Raw genomic sequence first — 24,868 nt, 5'->3', positions numbered from 1 at the left:
TCACAGAATTACATCTAACATTAGTACTTTGCCAATCGATTTTTGTACCTCTTTAGAAGTAGCAATCATAATTATAATCCAATACAATTATCATAAATTACCTTACAATATTTAAGTTGGCTCTTTGAGTTGGCTCTTGTGTGTGTATAGTGAGAAGAGAACTGGACCAAGTTCAGAGTCCGGACACTGCCAATTTTGACAATAAACCTGATTCAAACAATTTTTTTCTCAATGGTGCCACAGCTGAAAATGTGTGAGGCTCTGCTGGTAAGCAAGTGGATAGCGATTCACTACTAGAGAAATAAATTAGGTACTTTAAGGTTCTGTTTCTAACATCAGTACTTTATTCTCATTTTCTTATTCACTGTGAGCGTCTCAGGATTTCAGTTTATTCATCCCCGTACCCCGAGGGCACCTGGCATAGCAGGGAATCAATAAACACTCATCAGATGGGCACGTGGAAGGCATCTCCCGATCCGATGAGATTAGTTGGGGTGTCAAAGTTACCCCCCAAAGTCAGTTTCTGTGGAGCCTGTTTTATATATTCTTGGTGGAGACATATGAAAGGTAAGAGTAAGCATGTCTTTCACCTGTGCATCTATGTACACAGTGACACAGATGTACAAGCCAGTTGGTCCCTATATGCCCTAGTCAGATTTTAAGTCATTTAGAACCAAATGCAAAATATCATATATACTTAAGAGAGTAGGTTGTCAAACATAAAGAAAATTGCAGAGTATAGTAAATTGATGCCTTCAGCTGAGCTTGACAACAAAACAACAGACCCTTTCAAAACTTACAGACATCCAGAATTATTTTTTGATGACTTGAAAAAAGGAAGGTGAGTAGAGACAGACAACTGTACTCCTTACTTGTCTTGGTGTCTACTGAATTCATAGTTAATGTAATTTTTAAAAAGAAAATAATTCTCTTCTGTTTCTGTGACAGATGCCACAAAAGTCCAGTACAAGGTGACAAGAGGGAAGATACAAGGCAGCTAAGTTTCCTGGTTATCCCCTTTTCTACCCCGTCCTCCCCTCTTAAGAAGCTTCTCCACACATGAACTTTCTCTACATGATTTTCTCAGTGATAACATTAATCAACCTGTCACTTTTTAATTCATGTCATGTCTTCAAGGAGTGATACCACAGCGTGTCTCATTTCTGATGAGCTGGCTCACATCTGAAGAGAACAGACTATTCTGTAATGAAGTGAAGTAGCCTGGAAAGCACACACACATCTAAATGGGGATGATTCACCGTCACTCTCAGTCCAGGCCAGGGGAACGTGGTCCCGAGCCCTGCTGTTCGGATGCCCCACATGCCTTGGCATGCACACAGGATAAGTTCATTCAAGACAGCTGTTAGTCAGTCAAGCATTTACAGAGTACAGATACTTCATGCTATTTTCAATATCCTGAAATATCGGGCAAAGGTATCACAAATCCTTTGGGAACGAGGCAGGGCATAAAATAACACAGGCCTGCATTCTGGATTTAACACATGCTCGAAAAGTAACTACCATTCATCGTAAAATCATCCCATGTGTGAACTTTATTGGGAGGTGAAGCACTGGCAGTGGGAGCGAGGAAGGGAAGGATGGGAGGCGCGTCCGGCTGGCCCGGGGTCCACGCCAAAGCCCGGTTGGTGGATTCAGTGCACAGTAGTCCCTGGACAGCAGTCCCCAGGTGCCGCACTCTGGGAGGCGAGGGAGGGGCATGGCTGCACACAGCATCTGCCTTTCTCTCCCACCTCCCCTTGCACGGGGGTCTTGGGCCCATGGGGATTTAGCTGCCCCTCCTGGGCTGTGCAGCCACTAGGAAAGTCAGCTCTTAGGCCCAGCAGTGCTGGCTTCATAGAACGCAGGAAGCAGCCAAGGAATCAGGGTGGAAGCAGCAGCTGAGAGTCTGGGAGATGAGAAAACTCAAGGCTGTCTGCGACAGTACCTATGTAAGGCGTCCTGTGCAGATCCTTGCCCCTTCTGACTACTGTGTCTGTAATTTTCCTACTGACAGGTAGGCTTCTTTGGTTATCAGGGAGAATAATCCTTTGTCTAACTTGTGAACTGCCTTATTTTCTCTAAGAATATTCCGCCCTTGGATTTTACTTATGGAATCTTCAGCAGTAATGATAATTTTCACATTTTAATAAGAAAAAAGATACCATGGCATTCTGAGTTACAACTGTATTAATATTTAAATGGGAAGGAGTGATATTTTAATGATATGATATCTTCCATGAGGAATACACTCAGGTCTTTTTTTTTTTTGCACATGAATATCAAGAATATCTTTATTAATAATATCCCAAATTTTTAATGACCACCAAGATAAACATTTTGTGACAGTCATTTTAATAATGTCAAAGTGAATCTATCAAGGAAACACCAAAGATTATAAACATGTGTCGAAAAACAGAGCACCAAAATATATGTAGAAAAAAAACTGACAGAATCGAAGGGAGTGATATAGATTCCACAATAGTAGATGGAAACCTCAGTTTCCTAAGTACAAGAATAGATAGAACAACCATACGAAAGCTAAAAATGGAAAGGAAAATAATAATAAAAACAAAATAAGATAAAAAAAGAAAAAAGAAACAAAAACATTTTTTTTAAAAAAGCTCAGTCAAGAAAAAGAGGTCCTGCACAGTCCTGCTTACAAACCCGACCCAGCAGAATACGCATTCCTCTCCCCAGGTGGGCACTCCCCAGGTCAGAGTACACACAACCCCACAACACAGGTCAAAACACTGCAATCCTCAGTACCTTCTTTCATCAGAATGGAGCAAAACTAGAAATCAGCAGCAAAAAGGCAACCAGAAAACTCACAAACATGTGGAAACCAAAACACAGCACTCTTAAATAACCAATGGGTTACCAAATAAATCGCAAGGACCTTTAGAAAACACATTAAAACAAACGGAAATGAACACACAACACGCCAATGCCCATAGGATGCAACGCAAACATTGCTCACAGAGAAATCAATAGCCATAAACACCGACGCCAATAAAGGATAACCACCTCAAATCAATAACATAATTTTACACCTGAAGGAACTGGAAAATGAAGAGCAAACTAAACGGTATCCCAACATATTAGATAACTGAGACAAAATTCCAGAAACACAGCAAGTCTTTTTTTTTTTAATAATATTTACTCTTAAAAATTTACTGTTCTGAAAAAAAAAGTTGTAGTGGGTATTAAACAGCAGATATTTTAGGTGATTGTGTATTATATCTTTAAAGCAGTTTTGTTGAGATATATATTCACACACCATACAACCCACCCAAAGTGTACAATCAGTGGCTTTTAGGATAATCACAGAGTTGGGCATTCATCACCACAATCGATTTTAGAGCATTTTCATTACTCCAAGAAGAAAAACCCCATGCCCCTTAGCAGCCACCTCTCACTCCCTCTATTCTTCCCCAGCCCTACATAACCACTAATCTAATTCCCGTCTCTATAGATTTACTTATAGTTACTTTTTATACAAATGGAATCATACCAGATGTAGTACTTGTATCTGGTTTCTTTCAATTAGCATAATTAAAAAAATTTTTTTTAATTAGAAGAGTTGTAGGTTTTACATAAAAGTCATGTAAAACCTTCAACAATCCCATATACCCCCATATTGTTAATGCTTTCCATTAGTGTGATACCTTTGTTACAATTAATGAAAAAAATATTAAAATATAACTGTTAACTGTAGTTCGTAGTTTGCATTAGGCATATTTTTTCCCATCTACCACCCTTGAAGTACCGATGTAAATTTGTTATGGTTCATGAAAGAGCAGTCTTATATTTCTACAATTAACCAGTCATTGTCCACAACAGGGTTCGCTGTGTTTTACTCCCATGTTTTATCCTCTAGCTTTCCCTCCAGTAACACATTCGACCCATACACACATAATTCAGCACTGTTAATTACACCACAACAATGTGCTATCACCACCATTATCCATTTCCGAAATTTACAATCAACTAATTAGAAATTCTGCCCAAATTAAGCATCAACTCCCCATTTTTTAACCCCATTCTGTCTCCTGGTAATCCATTAATTCTATGAGTTTCCTTATTATAATTAGTTCATCCCAGTGAGATCATACAATATTTGTCCTTTTTTCACTCAGCATATTGCCCTCCAGATTCATCCATGTGTCACATGTGTCAGGACTTCATTCCTTCTTACAGCTGAATAATTTTCCATTGTATGTGTGTATCTTATTTTGTTTATCTATTCACAGGCTTGCTTCCATCTTCTTGGCAACTGTGAATATAGTGCTGTGAACACTGGTGTCCAAATGTCTTTGAGTCCTCACCTTCAGTTGTTCTGAGTATATACTTGGTAGCAGGATTGCTGGATCACAAAGCAATCCTACAGTTACCTTCCTGAGGAACCGCCCCTGGTCTTCCACTGTGGCTGCACCATTTTACATTTCCACCAGCAGCGAATAGGTGCTCCTGTTTGTCCACATCCTCTCCAATACTTACAGTTTTCTATTTGTTTAATACCGGCCATTTTAGTAGGCATGAAATATCTCATTGTGGTTTGGATTTGCATTCCCCCTATCAGTTAGTGATGTCAAGCATCACTTTAATACACTTTCAGCCATCTGTATTTCCTCTCTGGAAAAGTATCTACTGGAGTCCTTTGCCCCCCTTTTCTTTGGAGGGGGGGGGGGAGCGCTGCATGGCCTGAGAGGCGGACCTGGGTCTCCTGCATGAATGGCAAGCATTCTACCACTGAACCACTTTCTGCCCATTTTTAAATTAGGTTGTTTGTCTTTTTATTGTTGGGTTGTAGGATTTCTTTATATATTCTGGGTATCAAACCCTTATTGTGAATGCGGCTTCCAAATATTTTCTTCCATTGAGTAGTCTTTTCACTTTCTTGACAAAGTTCTTTGAAGCACAAGTTTTTAATTGTGAGAAAGTCCCATTCATCTACTTTTTCCTTCACTGCTCATGCTTTGGGTGTAATAAACTCAGGTCTTTGAATAAAATTTTTATCATTTTCTTTATAGTGATCATGTATCTAACCTGTTAAATTAATTCCTAAGCATCTTATATATTTTCATTAGTTTGAATGGGATTTTTTTCCCACTTCAATTTCTGATTTACTGCTCACACATCTAATATATACATGTCTCAGTATGCTATGTAGTACTTAGTAGGATGTTTGTTGTGGCCTTGACAAACATCCTTGTCCATGTTTAGGTAATTACTTCTATTTTAATTTTATCTTGAATTTTTACTAGAACTAACTGCTGAATTGAATTAATTTTTTGGGTACCCGTTATACAAAATTCTTTTTTAATCTTCAATTTACTAATGTAATGAATTATTCTGGTACATTTCCTAATTTTGACCCATTCTTGATTCCAGAAATTCCAGCTTGTCATGGTATATTCTTCCTTAAACATATTACTGGACACAATATGCTAATATTTTAGAAGAACTTTTATATCCATATTTTTAAGGTGTTACTGGCTTATAATGTCCCATTTTGGTGCTACTTCATTGGGTTTTGGTTTAAAGATAGCAAAGCACAGTAAGCGCTACAGCACTGATGCCAAATTGTCAAGTTTAAACCTGCTAAAACTCATGCTAGTTGTATGATCTTGGACATTTGCTTAAGATCTCTAGGCCTCAGTTTCTCCCCTGAAATAGCCTCAGGCAACTGTTGTGAAGAATGACTCAATATTTATAAAGCACTTACAATAGAACCTAGTACATAGTGAGTACTCTGTGAGAGTTAACTTCTAGAATAAGCTGAACAACTCTAATTGAAGATTAGAGAAAACTGGTAGGAAGCCACATGCACCTAGGGCATTATATAAGATTCTATAAAGGTTCCATGCACTAGAGTAACTTTCCTGGAACCTACAACCTCCAGATGGGTTCCCAGACTAGATAAATCCTGAACCCTAGATAGCCCAGCCTCTCCAGAACATCAGCTACTTCCATCTCCTTACCCCATATTATCCACAGCCCCTTCCAACATGAAAAAGTTAGAATGGCCATAGCCCAAATACCACTAAAGAGTAGGAGAAATATCAAAGGTGATGGTGGAGTTATACAGAGAAGGTAGGGTTTAACAAATGAGTATGACTGCTGAATCATTATATTGATATTTCTTTTAGTATCCAGTATCTTAGAACAGCTAGAAGTAAAAACCTAAAATTGTGGAAGTGTAACCCATACCAAACTCTGAAATCTGTTCTATAACCAGTTGTTGCACTGCGCTTTGAAATTTATTGCTTGTTTGTATATATGTTATTTTTCCCAAAACAGAAAAAAGAAGTCGATTGTGATGATAAAAAAAAAAGACATTTATTCCTCCTAGCCTCCAATGTTATAGAGCAGCTAGAAGGAAAAACCCGAGATGATGGTATGGTAGCCCATGACAAACTCTGGGATCTGTCCTGTAACTACGTGTTGAAGAGTGCTTTGAAAATGATTGCTTTTTTCCTTCTTTGCTTTGTATATATGTTGTATCATAGTATTTAAAAAGTTAAATATATATATATATATATCCCACTACTAATACCCAAGGTCTCCAGTCAGATTCCATGGTGAATATATGTTATATCACATTCTATTCCACAAGCGTAGTTTCTTGTGAGATTGCAGGGTTAGGATTGATTCTTTCTGTAAAGACTAGCTTCTTGCGAACGGCCTCCTTCATTGGTAAATGTTTGGATATTTCATTAGATTCCATGAAGAGGGAAGGGGAAACATGCTTTAAATCAGTAATTTTGCTCTCCTATGATGTACAGTTTTGCAACCTCTGGGTCCTGTTGGCCTCATAGTAAAGTACTGTGTCATTCATCCTGATAAGCACCCCATCAATTGTCAAGAGAAACCATAAAAGCAGGAAAAAGCTAGAAGGCATTACTCTAATTTTCACACTCAGGCTTGAAATTCCATGATCTTGAAGTTCATCCTCAAACAGGAGAACTTCAAGAAATGTAATCTGTTCTCTGGCTTTCAGTTTCTCTGTATCTACATGATTTGTTGCAGGTACAACTTTTAACTGAAGTGATTCTCCAAGTAATGTTCCTTCATGATCTGTTGTACAGGTCCAATTGTATGGCTTAATAACATCCTTTGAATATTCACCTTCCCTCCTGCTTTCCTGACACTCTTCAGCCCAGGCTACTTCGGGCACTCCTTGGTAGTTGTTTACACATCTTAAGGCTTCTGCAGCACTGAACTCAATCCCAAAGCCAGAGCCACGCTGGATTCTTAAAATGCTGTTTCCTAACACCATTTCAGAGAAGGATGGCATATACGATTCATCAGCTAACTTCTCCACATCCGCTGACTTCATGACGTGGGTCTTGGCGTGTCAGCTTCCATGACCCGAGAGGGAAGTCCTGGCGGCTGCTTGGAGGCCAAAGGTCATCACGGCAGAGATGGGCCCAAGAGGCCAGAGAACAGGCTGGAGAGGAGGCGGCAGTGGGCACCAGTGCCTCAGCATGGCTTGGGTCCAGGCCCCTCGGCTTCTGAGCCCTTATCAGCACTCTGTTCCCCTCTTCTTGAGCCAAATTTGTTCACTCATGTTTCGTTATAAAATCATCTGTTTCTTTTATATTTTCAAATATACTACTGTGGAACTGACGTGATATTCTCCTATGATTCCTTAACTCCCTTTCAAACAAAATCAGCTTTGCCACAAGGCTTGTTTTGAAATTGTGAATGGGAGGTTACAACGTGTCTGACGTAGCAGGGAACAATCTGAGTATAGCGAATCTCATGTTTGCTTACACAAGATTTCATTCTCCAGGAACACTAGTTGAAGAAAGAAAACTGAAGCCAGTTAATGAAGTCATGTAGAAAGTTTAAAACACATGCACATGCACACCTCAGGTACTGACCAGCCCCTCGGTGTCCGATGTGTGCCCCGTGTCCTGTGGAGAGCCACAGCCACCCAGGCCGGGGTCACAAAGGCTTTCAGATGACCTCCTTCCCCCGCTTCACACTAACTCACAGCCACAACCCTGCTGAGGCCACTGCAGATCTTTTCAAGGTGAACTGCCCCACTGAGCTCAATGATGTTAGTGAATTTCCCAACCATTTAACATATGCAAAAACTGTGCTACCGGGTGATACAGTGGTGGTTCAGTGGCAGAGTTCTTGCCTGCCCTGCCGGGTTCAATTCCGGGAGCCTGCCCATGCCAAAAAAAAACCCCAAAAACCAAAAAACTGCACTACCATTTTTATGAATGACCTATTTTATTTTTTATGTGTCACTGACAAAGTCTTTGAGTGTTATGGCCCTAACTCCATTTTTCCCATAAGCCCAGTGGGTTTTACTGTGCAGTTTTACATTGCAGTGTTTTCTTAGGCCTAATATTATACGCTTTTAATTTTTTATCTTTTTTCCATAATGAGACTTGCCCGGAATTCATTTTATCAGTACTTTCTAAAACCCAGCTTTGGGCTTTATTTATTGTCCTTTCGAATGGTTTGTTTACTCTTTCTCTAATTTCAGAATTGATTTTTATAATTTTCTTTTCCAACCATCTTTAATTTATTTTATTAATTTTCTTTTTTTGTGTGTGGCAGTTTTAGGTGAAACTGAACACTCAGGTTCACATATTTAATTATTTATCTTCAAATAACATTTGAAGGTACAATCCTCTAAGCAGAGCTTTGACTGTATGTATTCTATAGGTTTTGATATGAAGTGGTTCTCCTTTAAAATAATCTCATCATGTGTCTATATTGTCTTACATAAGAATATATATATATATCTTCCTAACACCTAAATTATTTATGTATTGATTTTGTCTTTAAACTAGATTATTTAGAAAAATCCCTGAATTGATAAGCAATTATATATGGCTCTCTTTATTACTAATAGCTCATTTTATTGGCTTAAAGCCAGAAAATACATAACATTTTTACTTTTTAGAATTTCATAAGATTTTCTTTATGGTCAAGATACTGATTTTGTAAATGTTCTGAAGATATACAATAAAAAAATGTATTTTATCCAGCATACAAGGTTCTCTATCAATTTTTATTTGTACAGATATAAATTTCAATGAAATTTAACGGTACTTTTCAAATATTCTACATTCTTATTTTTTGTCTCCTTGACTTCTGAATTCTGAAATGAGTATATTAAAGACATGCTTTATTTTCATGTTAATTATCTTGATATTAAAAGGAATATACTTTGTAGGTTTGTCCAGAGTGATGCCCCGATAAATCCCAGACTGATCTGAGCAATGAATAAAAAAATATTTGCAAAGTCCCCTTGGGGGAATGCTGAGAAAGGGGGAAAATTCAACTTCCCCAAGTGGAGAATTCTTCATATTCTCACAAGCAGTGGGGACAATCAAAGCAATAGGCTGAGCCCCCAATCTTGGGGTTTGTTCATATGAAACTTACCCCCACAAAAGATAGGTCAAGCCTACTTAAAATTAGGCCCAAGAAACAGAGTTCAGCAGGAGTTAGAAACAGGGTAAGACAATGGGTAATTGAAGCTGAAGGGATACAGACTGTGCAACAGGACTAGATACAAAAACTCAAAAATGGACAGCACAATAATACCTAATTGTAAAGTAATCATGTCAAAACACTGAATGAAGCTGCATCTGAGCTATAGGTTTTTGTTTTTTTTTTTTTGTTTTGTTTTGATTTTACTATTATTACTTTTATTTTTTTCTCTATATTAACATTCTATATCTTTTTCGGTTATGTTGCTAGTTCTTCTAAACCAATGCAAATGTACTAAGAAATGATGATCATGCATCTATGTGATGATGTTAAGAATTAATGATTGCATGTGTAGAATGGTATGATCTCTAAATGTTGGGTTAATTTCTTTTTTTCCGTTAATTAAAAAAAAAAAAAAGAGAAGGGATAATTGGAGATGAAGGGATACAGACTGTACAACGGGACTGGATATAAAAACTCAGAAATGGACAGCACAATACTACCCAATTGTAATGCAATTATGTTAAAACACTGAATGAAGCTGCATGTGAGGTATAGGTTTTTTGTTTTTGTTTTTTTTGTTTTTTTTTCTTTCTATTATTGTTTTAATTCTTATTCTGTTGTCTTTTTATTTCTTTTTCTAAATCGATGCAAATGTACTAAGAAATGATGAATATGCAACTATGTGATGTTATTAAGAATTACTGATTGTACATGTAGATTGGAATGATTTCTAATTGTTTTGTTAATTCTTTTTTTAATTAATAAAAAAAAAATGGCTAGAAAAAAAAAAAAAAAAATTAGGCCCAAGAGTCACCCCCAAGAGAATCTCTTTAGTTGTTAAGATGTAGCCTCTCTCTCTCAGCCAACAGGACATGCAAATTCACTGTCCTCCCCCTCTCAACATGGGACATGACTCCCAGGGTGTGGACCTTCCTGGCAATGGGGGACAGAAACCCTAGATTGAGCTGGGACTCAGCATCAAGGATTGAGAAAACCTTCTTGACCAAAAGGGGGAAGAGCGAAATGAGACAAAATAAAGTGTTAATAGCTGAGAGATTCCAAACAGAGTCAAGAGGTTATCCTGGAGGTTATTCTTATGCATTATATAGATACCACCTTTTTAGTTAAGGTGTTATGGAGAGGCTGGAGGGAATTGCCTGAAAAGGTAGAGCTGTTTTCCAGTAGCCATGTTTCTTGAAGATGATTGTATAATGATACAGCTTTTGCAATGTGACTATGTGGTTGTGAAAAGCTTGTGACAAATGCTCCTTTTATCTACCTTATCGACAGAAGAGTAAAACATATGGATTAAAAACAAATAAATAATAGGGGGAACAAAAAAAAGGAATATGCTTATTGTAGTTAAATAAAAACTATGAGAAAATATTAAGAAGGAAATTTAAATTGTCTACAATGCTACCAACTCGTGATGAGTATTAATATTTTGATTATTTCCATTTTCAGTATGCAAACACATAGAACTGGAATAGTTTTACCATTTAACTACCATCTTCCATGTCATTAAATCGTCTCTGAAAAACAGGCTCTTTAATGGCTATATAATATTCCTTTGGAAGGCTATATAGGATTTTATCTAATTAGTTTCTGCCTGCTGGATTTTTAAGACAGATTTTTTATTATTATAAAATAATGAGAACATATTTAAAACCATACCTTTGTTTTTTATTTTCCTTGGCTGCTTTCCTAGAAATGAAATTACTGTTACAAAGGCATAAATATTTTTAAAGCTCTGGATATATATTATCAACATTTTTTCTAAATCATTTGTACCAAGCTATGTGCCCTCCTTGTTAATGCACCAGAGTTTCCATTTCACTAAGGTCTGGATAAGAATAGAATTTTTTAAATGTTAACATTTTAACAAGTTTATTAGCCTTGACTGTTTCACCTTATGTGACTTCTCTGCTCTCTATGGGCTTTTACTGTTTTTCTTATCTATGTGTTCATGCTTGTCATGCAGGGAGGACATGATGCTTTCTCTGTACTGCTTTAAGCAAGTATTTCCCCTACTTATTGTTTTCTTTTAACCTGTGTTTGTATAGTTTTTACACGCAGAGAAGTTTCAAGTTTTATGTAGTCAAATTTTATCTTCTTTTGTGATTCCCATTCTTTGAAGTTTACAACATTCTTCTCTGAAGTCACTGTTTAGAGAAGTCTACTGTATTTACCTCCAGCTTTTGGTTTTTCTTTTTAAAGGTTTTACTTTGTACACTTAAAGCTATTTAAAGCTCCTGGAATTTATTTTGGTATAACACATGAGTTGAGGATTAACATTGATCTTTTTCTTAAAAGCAAGCCAACTGCTTCAACTGCTTCAGGTGAAGAACTTCTCCCATCCACAAGTGATCTGTAGCGTCTTCACATGTGATTGAGGCTGTCTGGGGTATCTAACTCTGCTGCTCTATTAACCTACTTTTCTACTCCTGTGCCACAACCAAAATGATTCAATTACGGCAGATGTAAAGCATGTGTTAATGTGTGTTAAGACAGAGGCTATCTGTCCTCTGGTGCTGGGGGTTCTGTGAAATGCAGGAAGTGAGAGAACAGAAGAGTGCAGCATGGTGCTGGGGCCTCAGCTGCAGTCTCGTGAGCACAGACAGGCTGCGTTTCCGGTTGAGACCACAGTTTTCTTTCTGCATCTGCCTCTATAAAACGTAAGTTGGTCTAAAGCTGAAATCTTGTTTGGAGATCTGGTATTGGTAAACTCCTCATTCGATATTTCTGTACAAAATCCATTTCTTCATCTGCTTTAGAGACGTTTAAGAGATTGTCAAATACATTACTTAGTGTCTCAATGATTAAGTTACTTGAGGGCGACTAATACAAAATTCAATGTTAGGAAAATATTACTACTTTAAAAATAGCTTCCTTTTTAGTATACACTTTCAAAAATAATGGTGTCTCCTTTTGCTTTGGCTACCAATAAATTGAGAATCAAATTCAAGTCTCAAGCACAGAAACTGAGTTTATAATCTGCCATACTTGGATTATCCTATGTTTTACTTAGGCTGTTATTTGCAAGGAACACAAGCTTCTACAGAAAGACAGGATTTATTATTGAGAGACAAACGGGAGAGCTAATGGCCATCTAAACTGCACTAGCCACCCTCTGTCTGTCTGCCTGTCTCTGCCTCTCAGGGCTTCTCCTCTGATATCTCTGCTTTTTCTGTAAGTGCAGCCACTGTCTCTTCTCGATGAACTGTCCTCTTCAGACCACCACCTTCTGTCCCCTCATAACCGGAGCTCCAGGGGCCCTCGCAGTCCGTCAGCCTTCTCTCCATGGCCCTCTGCTTCCCTGCCTGCCTACGGGAGCGGCTCTCCCTGCTTCCAGCGCAGTTCCCGGGCGGGCATCTCATCTGTTCTGCACCTCTCTTCCCACAAGGCCCCACACAGTCCACAGGAGGGCCCTCGCCAGTCCTCAGGCCAGGTATCCAGGCTGAATTCAGTCAATGGAGACTAAAAGAAAACGGAGTTAGGACAGACTGTACAAAACACGGCCACTGCATCTTTCTGTCAGGCCTGGGGCATGCAGTTCTGTCACCACGGAAGGGGAGAAGGGGCGGCAGACACTGCGCCTTGATTCCCAGTTTTTATTTTCACTTTTATTGTACTGTACGTATTCTTTCTGAAATCAGAACATAATGAACAGAATACCCATGATGACAAACAGTACAAAACAATTTTACAGACGTTAACTCTCTCTCTCTTTTTTTTTTTTGACATGTGCAGGTTTGGGAATCAAACCCCAGTCTCCTGCATCGCAGGTGAGAATTCTACCACTGAGCTACCCTTGCACCTCCCTGAAGTTAACTCTCTTTTGAGGGTCATTAAAAATATATATTTTTATTGATAAATCTAAGCATACGAACATTCTTAACATACAAACATTCCATCCATGGTGTACAATCAATGGCTCACAATACCATCACATAGTTATGCATTCATGACTGGGATAATTTTTTATAACATTTGCATCACTCCAGAAAAAGAAGGAAAAAGAACAAAGAAAAAACTCATAAATACCACATTCCTTACCCACCCCCCACTGACCACTATGACACATTTAATCTTTGTCCCCCTCATTATTTGTTTATTTTTTATCTATTTTTTTTACTCATCTGTCTATATCCTAGATAAAAGGAGCATCAGACACAAGGTTTTCATAATCTCACAGTCACATTGTAAAAGCTATATCACTGTACAATCATCTTTAAGAAACAAGGCTACTGGACAGCTCTACAGTTTCAGGTACTTCTTGAGGGTCATTTTTAAATTATAAAATTACAATGCTTTAAAATCATTGAGAAATGCAGAAATTTGCAAAGAAGAGCAAGGGCTTCTACACAGAGATTTAAATGAGGGAAAACATCTTTATTTCCTAGTCCCTTTAAAGATGTGAAAAGACTAAATGACCCATGGAGTTTCTCTCGTATCCATGGAGTTATCATTTGACCTCTTTCAACCAGCTGTAGATTATTCTTTCTGTCTGGACTCGCTCCCCATCTGTGCTGTTACTTGTCTTTCTAAGCAAGGTCATGAAAACTCAAATACCATAAGAATAATGCTAAGAAAAGACCCTCTGAGATTCCAATGCCTACTACTTAGGGCTATCTCCACATTTTAGCAGTCAGTGACCTGGAACTTGTGCTACAACTTTTTTTTTTCTTCACCCCTAAACTTTCTTGTTTAAATCAGCAGTTTTCAAACTTTTTGATCTCAGTTTCCCTCTACTCCTAAAGATTACTGAGGACTCCAAAGAGCTTTTGTTTACATAGGTTATAGCTATCGATACTTATCATTTTAGGAATTAACAGAGAATTTAAACAATATTTATTAAGTCATAAAAAGAACAATAATAAATGTATTATATATTAATACAAATAACATTTTTGTGAAAATTACTATATTTTATAAAATGAAAGAAATTTAGTGAAAAGAGTGGCATTGTTTTACATTTTTGCAAATCTCATTAATGTCTGGTTCAATAGAATATAGCTGGCTGCCCCTATCTGCTTTTGCATTCAATCTTCTCACTTGTTTGAGAACAGAGTGAAAAAGCCAAATAACATCTTAGTATTAAGAGGAAGGTCATTTGACCTCACAGATCACAGCATGAAAACTACTGCGTGCTTCACCTGACTTTTGGCTTTGATTAGTCTTCATTTCAGATTCTGCCAGTTTGCCTGTAGAGTTCAAAGTACTGTTCCAGTTTGTTTAAAATTATGAAAAGAGGCTTTGCTGACTACTGACAATGGAATCTTCTCTGCACAAAAGAGCTAACAGGGTAGGTGTCTTTTTTCCTTTTGTCAAATGTCTAACGACCCTAATCTTTTCTGACCACATGCATTTTAAGAAGTGGGAGGAAGACATGCTTCAACTACAAAACCCCAGCCTCAGTTCCAACCTCTGTAAGAAATCATATTTCTAGTCATATTTCTAAGAAGACTAATATACGCCACAATATACAGAAGCATCTGGCACAAGAGAAAAGATAATTGGGGTTTACATAACAACAGCAGCTCTTAACCTCTCCAGATTCAAAATAATCAAGCAAGAAGGGGTACACTCTTGGTCAAATTCACTTTTACAAATTCTTGTTCAAATTCAGGTCTACACATAAAGCACACAAAACAAAGCACTTTCAATTTACACATGTAAACTGCTTAATTGTCTGGCTGCTCCCCCATCCTGGTTTGCCTGTCATCTTTTTTTTACATCAACAGCAATGTTTTTGTATTTTCCTATTCCCAGTCTCCTAACTTTGACTACAAGGAATTAGATGCAGTTGGTTTTTCAATAATTTCTCTCCCAAGAGGATGGAAGGGTGAGGGTAAAAGAAACAATAAAGAAAGGCAGGTGTAGATGCAATGATTTCCAAGACCATCTCTCTGGCAAATTTCAGAATCTTCAGGTATTAAGAACACCTTATTATGAATACTTCTTGGAAGGTATTCAGTGAATGGGGATTACCTGTCCAGCACCAGACCCCAAACCTGGATATTGATAATATCACACAAAGAAAGCCGCTGACATTTTCTGTAACCCTGCACGGACAGTGAAAGGGATTGTAAATTTTAAACAACACTTATAAACAATAAAAATTCTGCTGTAAAAAAAAAAATTCTGCTGTGACATTAAACAGTAAACGACATGAGAAATCAGTTCACATAAAGTCATCTACTTTATTAAGTATTAAGCCAATATTTAATTTTTGAATGGAAAAAAAGCCTGAAACTTTTAAGAAAATTATTCTGAACTTTAAAAAAGCTCATGCTGCAATTAAAAATTACTCCCAGTTGATGCAAAAGAAACAATAAACAAAGGCAGGTGTAGACACAATGACTTCTCTGGCAAATTTCAGTATCTTAAGATATGAATTAAGAATACCTTAATATTATGCTGACAACTACTGCTCTTACTTGAGAAAGCAGTTATTGAGAGAAATTTGGGTCTCTGGCCAACAGGTTTTGGACTTCCTGGAATCTTAGAGTCTGTAAGGAGCCTTAGAGGTTGCCCATTTCAATGATTACTTTTTAAAGAAAGCAAAGTCCTGAGAAACTAAGCGACTTGTTCAGGGCCATAGACTTACTCGGTTGCCCAGCCTGGGCCCACAACAAGGGCCTGTCTCATGATTTTTAATCCACTGATCTTTCAACACACACAAACCTCAGAGTCCTTCAAAAGGAAACTGAAACCCAGGAGAACAGCTTGTGGAATTTCTATGAGCAAAGGAAAACAGTACACTGCGCAGAGAATACAGATGACAGTTAATTATAACAAACATGAAAAACAGATAAATACAAGCACCAGAGACACCTGCATCACTATCCCTGACACCCAATTCTGAGCCCTAGAGCAGGAATAAATATGTCCCGCCACCCGCCAGCAGGCCAGACGCCAGCTGGGAACAGCAGGCACCCATGTGTAGGTGGAACAAAACAGTGGCCCCGGAGCTACCTTCCCCCTACCCATCTCCTAATAGTTAGTCTTCATATCCTTACTGTCCTTTCTGAGCCCGTGCCCTTCCCGACACGCTTCCACCCAGCCTACCCTTAGCCTTAACACTGGCCTGCACTGCTGCGCCTCCCGGCCTTTCCTCTCACCTCTCGCTTTCCCAGGAAAACCGTTCCCTTGCCCCACTCTCCATCATTTCTCAAAACCTATCCTGCTAGGCAAGGTTGAATGGTCCACTTTCGTATATTCACTTCAGACAGAAGGGATGTTTCCATCTCTAAACTTCAATGTACTGTAGCTCTTTTATGCCACTGAGCGTAATCTGTATTAAATCTGTGGTCAGTTATTTTATCTTTTCTTGATTGCAAGTTGATTTTACATTGAAAAGAATGAGGGTTTTTTTTTTCCTTAATACATGTCCACCACTTTTCCCGATGCACCATGCATGAGAGGCAATCGATAAATATTTGTGAATAAAGGAAGACTCATTCCTTGTTTTTTAAAAATCAAGATTTTAATTGCACTACTGTTATAAACACTCCTGCTTCAGAGCCTGCACTGACTGCCTCCACTCTTAAAAATATCAGCATGCCTCTTTCCCCAAACTTCAAGGCCTCTACCCAAAGAACACTTCCTCCTAACTTCCAGGAGTTATCCTCAGTGAGGTTTGCCCTGTCCATCCTTTCAACACCTGCAACCTAGTCCCTCTGCTCCATTCCTACCTGCAGCACCTTCTACACAGCGCTGCTTCTCCTCCATAAAGCCCATCACCTCCCTCACCATCCGTGCTGGTTGGAAAGGATGCATGGACCCTAGAAAAGCCATGTTTTAATCAAAATCCCATTTCGCAAAGGCAGAATAATCCCTATTCAATACTGTATGTTTGAATCTGTAAATAGATCATCTCTCTGGAGATGTGATTTAATCAAGAGTGGTTGTTAACCTGGATTAGGGAAGATGTGTCTCCACCCATTTGGGTGGGTCTTGATTGGTTTACTGGAGTCCTATAAAAGAGGAAACATTTTGGAGAAGGAGAGATTTGGAGAGAGCAGAGAATGCTGCAGCACCACAAAGCAGAGCATCCACAAGCCAGCGACCTTTGGAGATGAAGAAGGAAAATGCCTCCCAGGGACCTTCATGAAACCAGAAGCCAGAAGAGAAAGCTAGCAGATGACGCCGTGCTCGCCATGTACCTTCCACTTGAGAGAGAAACCCTGAACTTCATCAGCCTTCCTGAACCAAGGTTTCTTTCCCCGGGTGCCTTTGATTGGACATTTCTATAGACTCGTTTTAATTGGGAGTCTATAGACATTCAGCCTTAGAACTGTAAACTACCAACTTATTAAATTCCCCCTTTTAAAGGCCATTCTGTTTCTGGTATACCACATTCCGGCAGCTAGCAGACTAGAACACCATCTAACAAATATAACTTATATTTCTTCTTTATATAGCTTTCTAAATGTCATGTACACAAAGGGAGGGGTTTGTTGGGTGGGAAGGGAGAGTCAATTTTGTTCACTATGCATCCCAAGCACCTACAAAACTGCCTGGCACATAGTAGGGACTCAATATAACTCAATATATATTTGTTAAAAGAAAAGAATAAAAGTGTTATTTTAAGTAACATTAATTTACATACAGTAGCTCTCCACTAATATGCTTTCAAATTATAATAAAACAATAATCTATACAGTATAACATACAAACATACAGGTATAATATTTTTTTAGTGACAGCTGCAGTAAATAAGTATGATGTCTATTAGTTTGTTTTCATTTGGAGAAACCATCAGGATGATATAACAATTTGCTCATCAATAGTAAGCTTGCAAATAGAAACTGGATTTCTCTACTTGGGGTTCAAAGCTAGCCACAGAAGGTTTGAATGAAAGTATGTGAGATTACCAAACATTCAAATAACAAAAAAAAAAAAAAAAAAAAAGGAAGTCAGCCTAATTATTAAAATATTATTTTCCTTATCAAGTCCAACAAATAGAAGAGCATATTTTTCTTTGGACTCAAATTTCAGGACAAGCCAATGTTTTACTTCCTAGGACAACAGGAAAACAATATAATGTGTTGCCTTTTTTATGTTAACTTTTTCTAACCATGGTCTTTGTGCTAAATGCTTATTTATCATTCTCTGGTTTTAAATTCACGCATTTTCAATCCTTAAACATTATTCAAACAAACAAATATGTACACAGTAAGCAATAAACAAAAAAAAGAAAGCAAATATTAACACATAAAACCTAGTTTCAATAGCTGAAAATGGTGCACACAAGAAACAAGCTGGTTTAAAAATTATTTTTTAGTCTTTAAATGAAGTGGCAAATAATTGCTTAAAAATAATACTAAACTGCAGGGCTTCATTCCCAGTCCATGCACTTCCACCCCCCACCCCACCCCCCCAAGAAAAGAAAAATTTAATGGATGGTGCTGCAATAACAGGATAGTTGCATGGAAAGAGAATGAACTGTGACCCCTGCCATACAGCATACAAAAAATAAATAAATAGTGCTAAAGTGAAAATAGATTTTAATTTCAGATAAAATTATTAACCTTAACAAAATGTAAATAAAAATTCTTGAAATGAGCAGAATTTCTGCTATGGAAATAACTACCACTTACTGAGTGCCAAGGCGTTTTTTTTTTTTTTTTTTTTTGCATGGGCAAGCACCGGGAATTGAACGCCATTGAGACACCATTGCCCACCCACCAAGGCCGTGTGATAAGTTACCTCATGTAATCCTCCCAGAGAGGCACATATTATTATCCCCAGTCCACAAGGAGGAAGTTGAGGTAGATGCCAAGTCAGTCGTCTCATCAGGGGCTATGCATATGAAAGGGGATGGAGCTAGAAGCAAAGTCCATACTGCCACCACACAGCGTCCTTACCCAGCTTTTGACAGCAAAGTGTTTACAATGATTTCTCCCATGAATTCTGAGTAGCTCTAACTGATAAAGGCAGGGAAGAGGCTAAAACAACTGCTTCCTCCACAGCAGAGAGCTGTTATGAAACAAGGGATTTCATAAGGTTGAGGAGAGGATAAGAATGAAGGCTAAAGAACTTCTGGATGGAAACACAGGTGAAACCAGAGTGGTTTGCATTCATTCAAAAAATATTATCAAAGTTCTAACTTGTACAAGGCTGTCAAGTATTGGAGATATATTGAAGATGCTAATGAATAAAATGTTTCCTGCTTTCAAGTTGCTCAGGCCAGTGGGAGGGAAAAAAAACAAGGCAATGAACACCTAAGTAATGCCTCCTATTTATTAGGCACTTTTAGGTACCATATATGTATTATCTGGCTTAAAGCACAATAGTGTAAATGAAATATACATGCAAACTGATAATTGTTGCATAAATATTAATGCAGAAATCTGAACTAAGTGCTATGACAATGAACTCTTCAGTAGAGCAGGCTTCTCATAAGAATGGATTTGGGGGTCTTTCGGTACAGAAATTCACAGACAAACAGGAATAGATAACAACAGAATATGGTATTGGGACAGTGGGAATCAGCAATTTTGCACAGGAAGCTTTGCAAGATGTTTACTGTAGTCTTCCTGAGGCTGGGACTAAATTGAACAGACAAGATGTTTGATGCTTTGGAAAGTGGGGAAGCAGCTAGTGAACTTTATTCTCCTCTCTCAGAAGTAACAGAAATTAATGACGCTCTTGCAGAAAATCTAGGACTTGTCAATTAATCTTGTTAAGATGGCTGCCTGATCAAGGTGATGCTGAGTAACCTTTCAGAACCTGATGAATCAATGGGTAAAGAAGCATTTGAGAAATACATAAAATCTACAAGAAGTGAAAATGGAATCCCTAAATAAATTAGTCTGAAACAAGTTAGTCTAGTAATATTTGAAATTACTGGTGGATAGAGATTTGTTATAGCAATGTTTAGCAATACCAAGAGGAAAACAGAAACTAGTCGTTCCAACTATGCTACTGAAAGCAAATGCCCAGATAAGTACTATCTCAATACTGCAATATATCGTGATTGCTGGTGCTATTTTCATACCATGAAGCAAAAGCCTGGCAGAAAATAAGAAATCGTTTAACAATAAACATCCAACCTCTCCCTTAAAAAAAAAAAAGGATGGGTTTGGGCTTTTTGATTAATTCTTCAAGGCAAAGAGGAGTTCCTTGGGGGAAGCAGAGAGCAGGAGGGGTGCACCTACTCTTGGCAGACGAGCCTCGGTGGGCATGGTAGGAAAGGCAGAAATAACGGGCTCTGCGCTAACCCTTCAGGAAGGTGGCAGTTTGGGTGGCATAATCACTGTAGAATTTTAGATAGATGATGACAGCATAGCTGGAGGACACTACAGACCGCAGAAAGTGGGCCCAGTTGGGAGCTTTTTGCAACACTTTATACAAATAAGTCAAGAGAATGAAATGCAAAAAGTAATAGTGAGAACAGACAAAAGAGAGAGAGAATCGGGAGGCAGTTCTGCAGGCCAGTCAACAGGCCTGGGACTGAATCCCATGAAGGGGAGAGAGAATGTGGATCTATGGCAACCTGTGTTTCTGGTTGGGGCCACTTCGTGATGCCATTTACTAAAGGAACACAGGAGAAAGAGCATATTTGGGGGGAAAAATAATGATTAATTATTCCTTGTCTTTTATACAAAGTGGAGAGCTGGAGCCCGGTTCTCCTAGTGGCTCTAAATTATAAAAAGTCTTCGAGACTCTCAGACAGCGATGCCAAGTAAGCAGCTGGAGTCTGGACCTATTCTGTCCCATATCCTTGGGAACTGCAGTTGCAGGATAATTAAGCCACGGGGGTAGACTGCCAAGAAAGCATATTCAGTAGGAGGGTGACCCTTAGGGGCTACTATGGGAGAGCCTGGAAAGAAGCCAGGTTTACTAAATTTCAAAAACCACATCAAAATCCTAACTATTGTAGCACCCAACCCACTGAAAGGTGTGTTTCCAGCTCCTTCTGCTCCTCCTCAGGCACAGGCTGAGGAGTATGCTCTCATGTTTGACTTGTCTCCAAACCAGGAAGACTGTTGGACTTGGGTGATTGCTGCTGATGGAAAGCTGAGCTGCGCTTTGTGCCAACACAGTTAATAGTCTTCTCGCAACTGGGTAATCTGTTCCAGTGATTTTAAATGTGAATCCTGATAGTTTTCTTTCAGCACCAAATGAATATGTAGTTACAAAAATGTAGCGATCGCTGCTCACTGAGAGAAGAGTTATCCTGCCACCTGCAGCAGGGTAGAACTGAAGGTGAGGTGGTGTTGGAACCTGCATACAAGGTGTGATGCTGGAGGGGCCTGTACTTGGGATGCAGAAACAATTCTGGGTTACATCCACACTGGGTCACTGCAGCATCCAACTGCAGTGTGGAACCCCAGCACTGCACCCCGTGACCAGGGCAGACCCAATGCCACTCCCCTCCCAGCACACACCGGCTTTAAGCCCGCCAGGGCAGCCTTTCTTCAAGGCTGTCTCAGCTCACAGAGTAGGTGCAGAAGCAACTGGTGGCCACAATTCAGCAACCACAGTGGCTATAAAAGAATTATACTGGTTGGCTTTAGTGGGTTCTCAAGCTTTACAGTAAAAGAATAAATGCTGGCGGGCCGCGGTGGCTCAGCGGGCAAAAGTGCTTGCCTGCCATGCCGGAGGACCCCGGTTCGATTCCCGGCCCCAGCCCATGTAAAAAAAAAAAAAAAAACAAACAAACAAAAAATAATAAAATAAAAAAAAATGCTTTAAAAAAATAAAAAAAAAAAGAATAAATGCTAGATGACTCTTTGGGGGATGTATTTTCTGACTCTGCTGCTGTCAAGAAACTCTGAAGAGGAATGCCTTCAAAGGAGAGCAACATGGAAATGCCACACCAGTCCACCTGGGTGCAGAACACGGCAATCTAAATGACAATGACAGGAGAACCGGGCTCAGCTCTGTGGCTTGTATCTAAGACAAACTCAAGGGATCATCAGCAAAATACATGTGCCCTCAAAGAATATGCTCAAATGTCTGGATGGAAATGGTTAAAAAAAGACTTGCGATACCAATAAGACAGATTCTTATTGTTGAAAAAGGTGTACAGGCTATGAACCAGTGATTGTATACTTCGGATGGTCTATATGATATGTGACTATATCTCAATAAAACTACATTTAAAAAAAAGTCTGCAAGACTACACACAGTTTGCTGAATACTGGCCTATAAAATCCAAATTCCTAAAATGAACAGAAAGCAACATGGGAAAGCAACCTCTTCTCTCAGTCCAGCAATGTCAGGGTGGCTCACGATGAGAAAGCTGCTACATCTTCTTCAATGGCCCACTCAAGGCATCTCCCATAATCTCACACTACTACAGCCTGACCCTTTGCTGGAAGGTGATTAAGGAAAACAGCACAGCTTGGCTCAGAAACCCTTTTGTAGAAAAAACAGTGTTAGGCCACTTTTTTTTTTTTTTATATTACAAGTGAGTTACTGTGATGAACAAAGATCGAAGGTGGGACCAGAAATAAGGTGAATCAGTCTAAGAAGTATGCATGAAAGACACTTTCTCCCCTTGGAACAGAATCCATGTGACACTGATTTCTAACTAGGGCTTCCTGGTGACGCTAATAGAAGATAGTGCTGCCAGTGATGTTGAGGGGAACTCATCTCTCCAGGGCATTTAATACAGACAGGCACTGTTCTGAGAGCTTCATCTGTACTGCATCAGGGAATCCTCACAACACCTATGACATGAGTCTAATTATCATCCCCATTTTACAGAGAAAGACACAGAGGCCCAGGATCACACAACTTGTACATGGTACAGCTAGAATTTGACTCAGCCAGTCTGTTCCAGGGCCTGTGCTCTTCAGCTCTAGATACTGTCAGCTTGGGAGGCTGTAATCATTCACTCACTCACTCATTTTATAACACTCTTCAGTACTTTTTTCTACATAGGAATCGACACCCAGCCATTTCCTTCCTGAAGACATGTGCTGTGTTGATGTGGCCAAGGAAAAAGAACCAGCTCCTGATATAGTAATTCAATTCCTTATGCAGCCAACCTCTATGGGCAGATAACTCACAATTCACAGACATTGTACTGGGTGCAATGTGGGATATAACAGAGTCAAGCAGCCGGTCACTGCCTCGTGGAGCCTATGCTGAATAGACATAAGATATTCATTAACCTAATAATCACGCACGCCACAACTGTGACACCTGCAACCCAGGAGGGGAACTCCGGGTTTTGGTCACTTAAAAATGTCAGTTGGCTTTAGCAAAGCAGATCTTCTGTAACCACAACCAGAGCTGCCTGGGTAGACTGATGGGACAGAAGTCAGATAGAATGGTTTGAGTCGAGACCTGAATGTGTTTAATAGTCTTCAGGAACGATCCAGATGAGGAGAGATTACCAGGAAATAAAAAGACATAGGGGAAGTAACCTGGATTATAACATAATGCTGACTTAGTTTCCAGGGCAGCTGACAGACACCATCCAATAGGCTGGCCTAAACAACAGAAATTCGTTGACTCGTGGTTTCGGAGGCTTGGAAGACCAACCTCAAGGCGCTGGCAGAGCTGGCCTTCTCCTGCATCTGTAGCATTCCAGCCATCCTCCTTCATACGGCTCCATAGAAGCGCCTTGTGTCTGTTCTGATTACTGCTGACTTCTGGGACTTTTAGCTTCTTTTGTCTGTCTGTGCCCAAATTTCCTTTGCTTGTAGGGACTACAGTCACGGACTAAGGCCCACCCTGACTCAATCTGGCCTCATATAAACAGGATCTTCGAAGATCCTATTCACAAGCGAGTCCACACCTTACCTAATGATAACATCGTCAAAGGTCCCATTTACAAATGGGTCCACACCTACAGGAACACGGATTAAGACTTGAACGTACCTTTATGGGGGACATAATTCAATCTTTAACACTCTTTTATACAGGAATCTATACCCAGCCATTTCCCTCCTGAAGACATGTGCTGCATTGATGTGGCCAAGGGAAAAGAACCACGCCTGATATAGTAATTCAGTTCCCTATGAAGCCAACCTTTATGGGTAGGTAACTCCTGTAGATAGTGTATGAATTATTCAATCCACCACTGACTCCATTGAATCTCCTCAGCACCCAATTTAAAATACAGGGTAATCTGGGTGTTCTCTATGTAGTCACGCTACAGAGTCAGTCTAAAAGTTGGATCATGAAGGCCTTCAAAGGGGATGAAAATACAACCATGTGATGATATTGTGAGTCATTAATTATATACCAAGAATGGAATGTTCATATGTTAAGAATGTTCATGTTTGTACGTTATGTTTGTCAATAAAAATATTTTTTTAAAAAATTGCCTGTGAGGCAGGCCACGGTGGTTCAGTGGCAGAGTTCTTACCTGCCATGCCAGAGACCTAGGTTTGATTCCCAGTGCCTGCCTATATATAAAAAAAATTGCCTGTGAAAATGGCAA

General features: G+C 39.1%; 1 protein-coding gene and 1 pseudogene across 1 annotated transcript in view; both read right to left on the bottom strand.

The window, feature by feature from the left end:
- The window catches only part of WDFY2 (WD repeat and FYVE domain containing 2), a 204,205-nt gene that overhangs the window by 92,228 nt on the left and 87,109 nt on the right, over positions 1-24,868 (bottom strand). The window lies entirely within an intron of this gene.
- On the bottom strand, positions 4,105-17,217 carry LOC143679403 (TIP41-like protein pseudogene; annotated as a pseudogene).

Source organism: Tamandua tetradactyla, chromosome 4, assembly GCF_023851605.1.
Source record: "Tamandua tetradactyla isolate mTamTet1 chromosome 4, mTamTet1.pri, whole genome shotgun sequence".
Lineage (NCBI taxonomy): Eukaryota > Metazoa > Chordata > Mammalia > Pilosa > Myrmecophagidae > Tamandua > Tamandua tetradactyla.
Note: the sequence above shows the minus strand (reverse complement) of the source record. Positions and strands in the feature narration are given on the sequence as shown.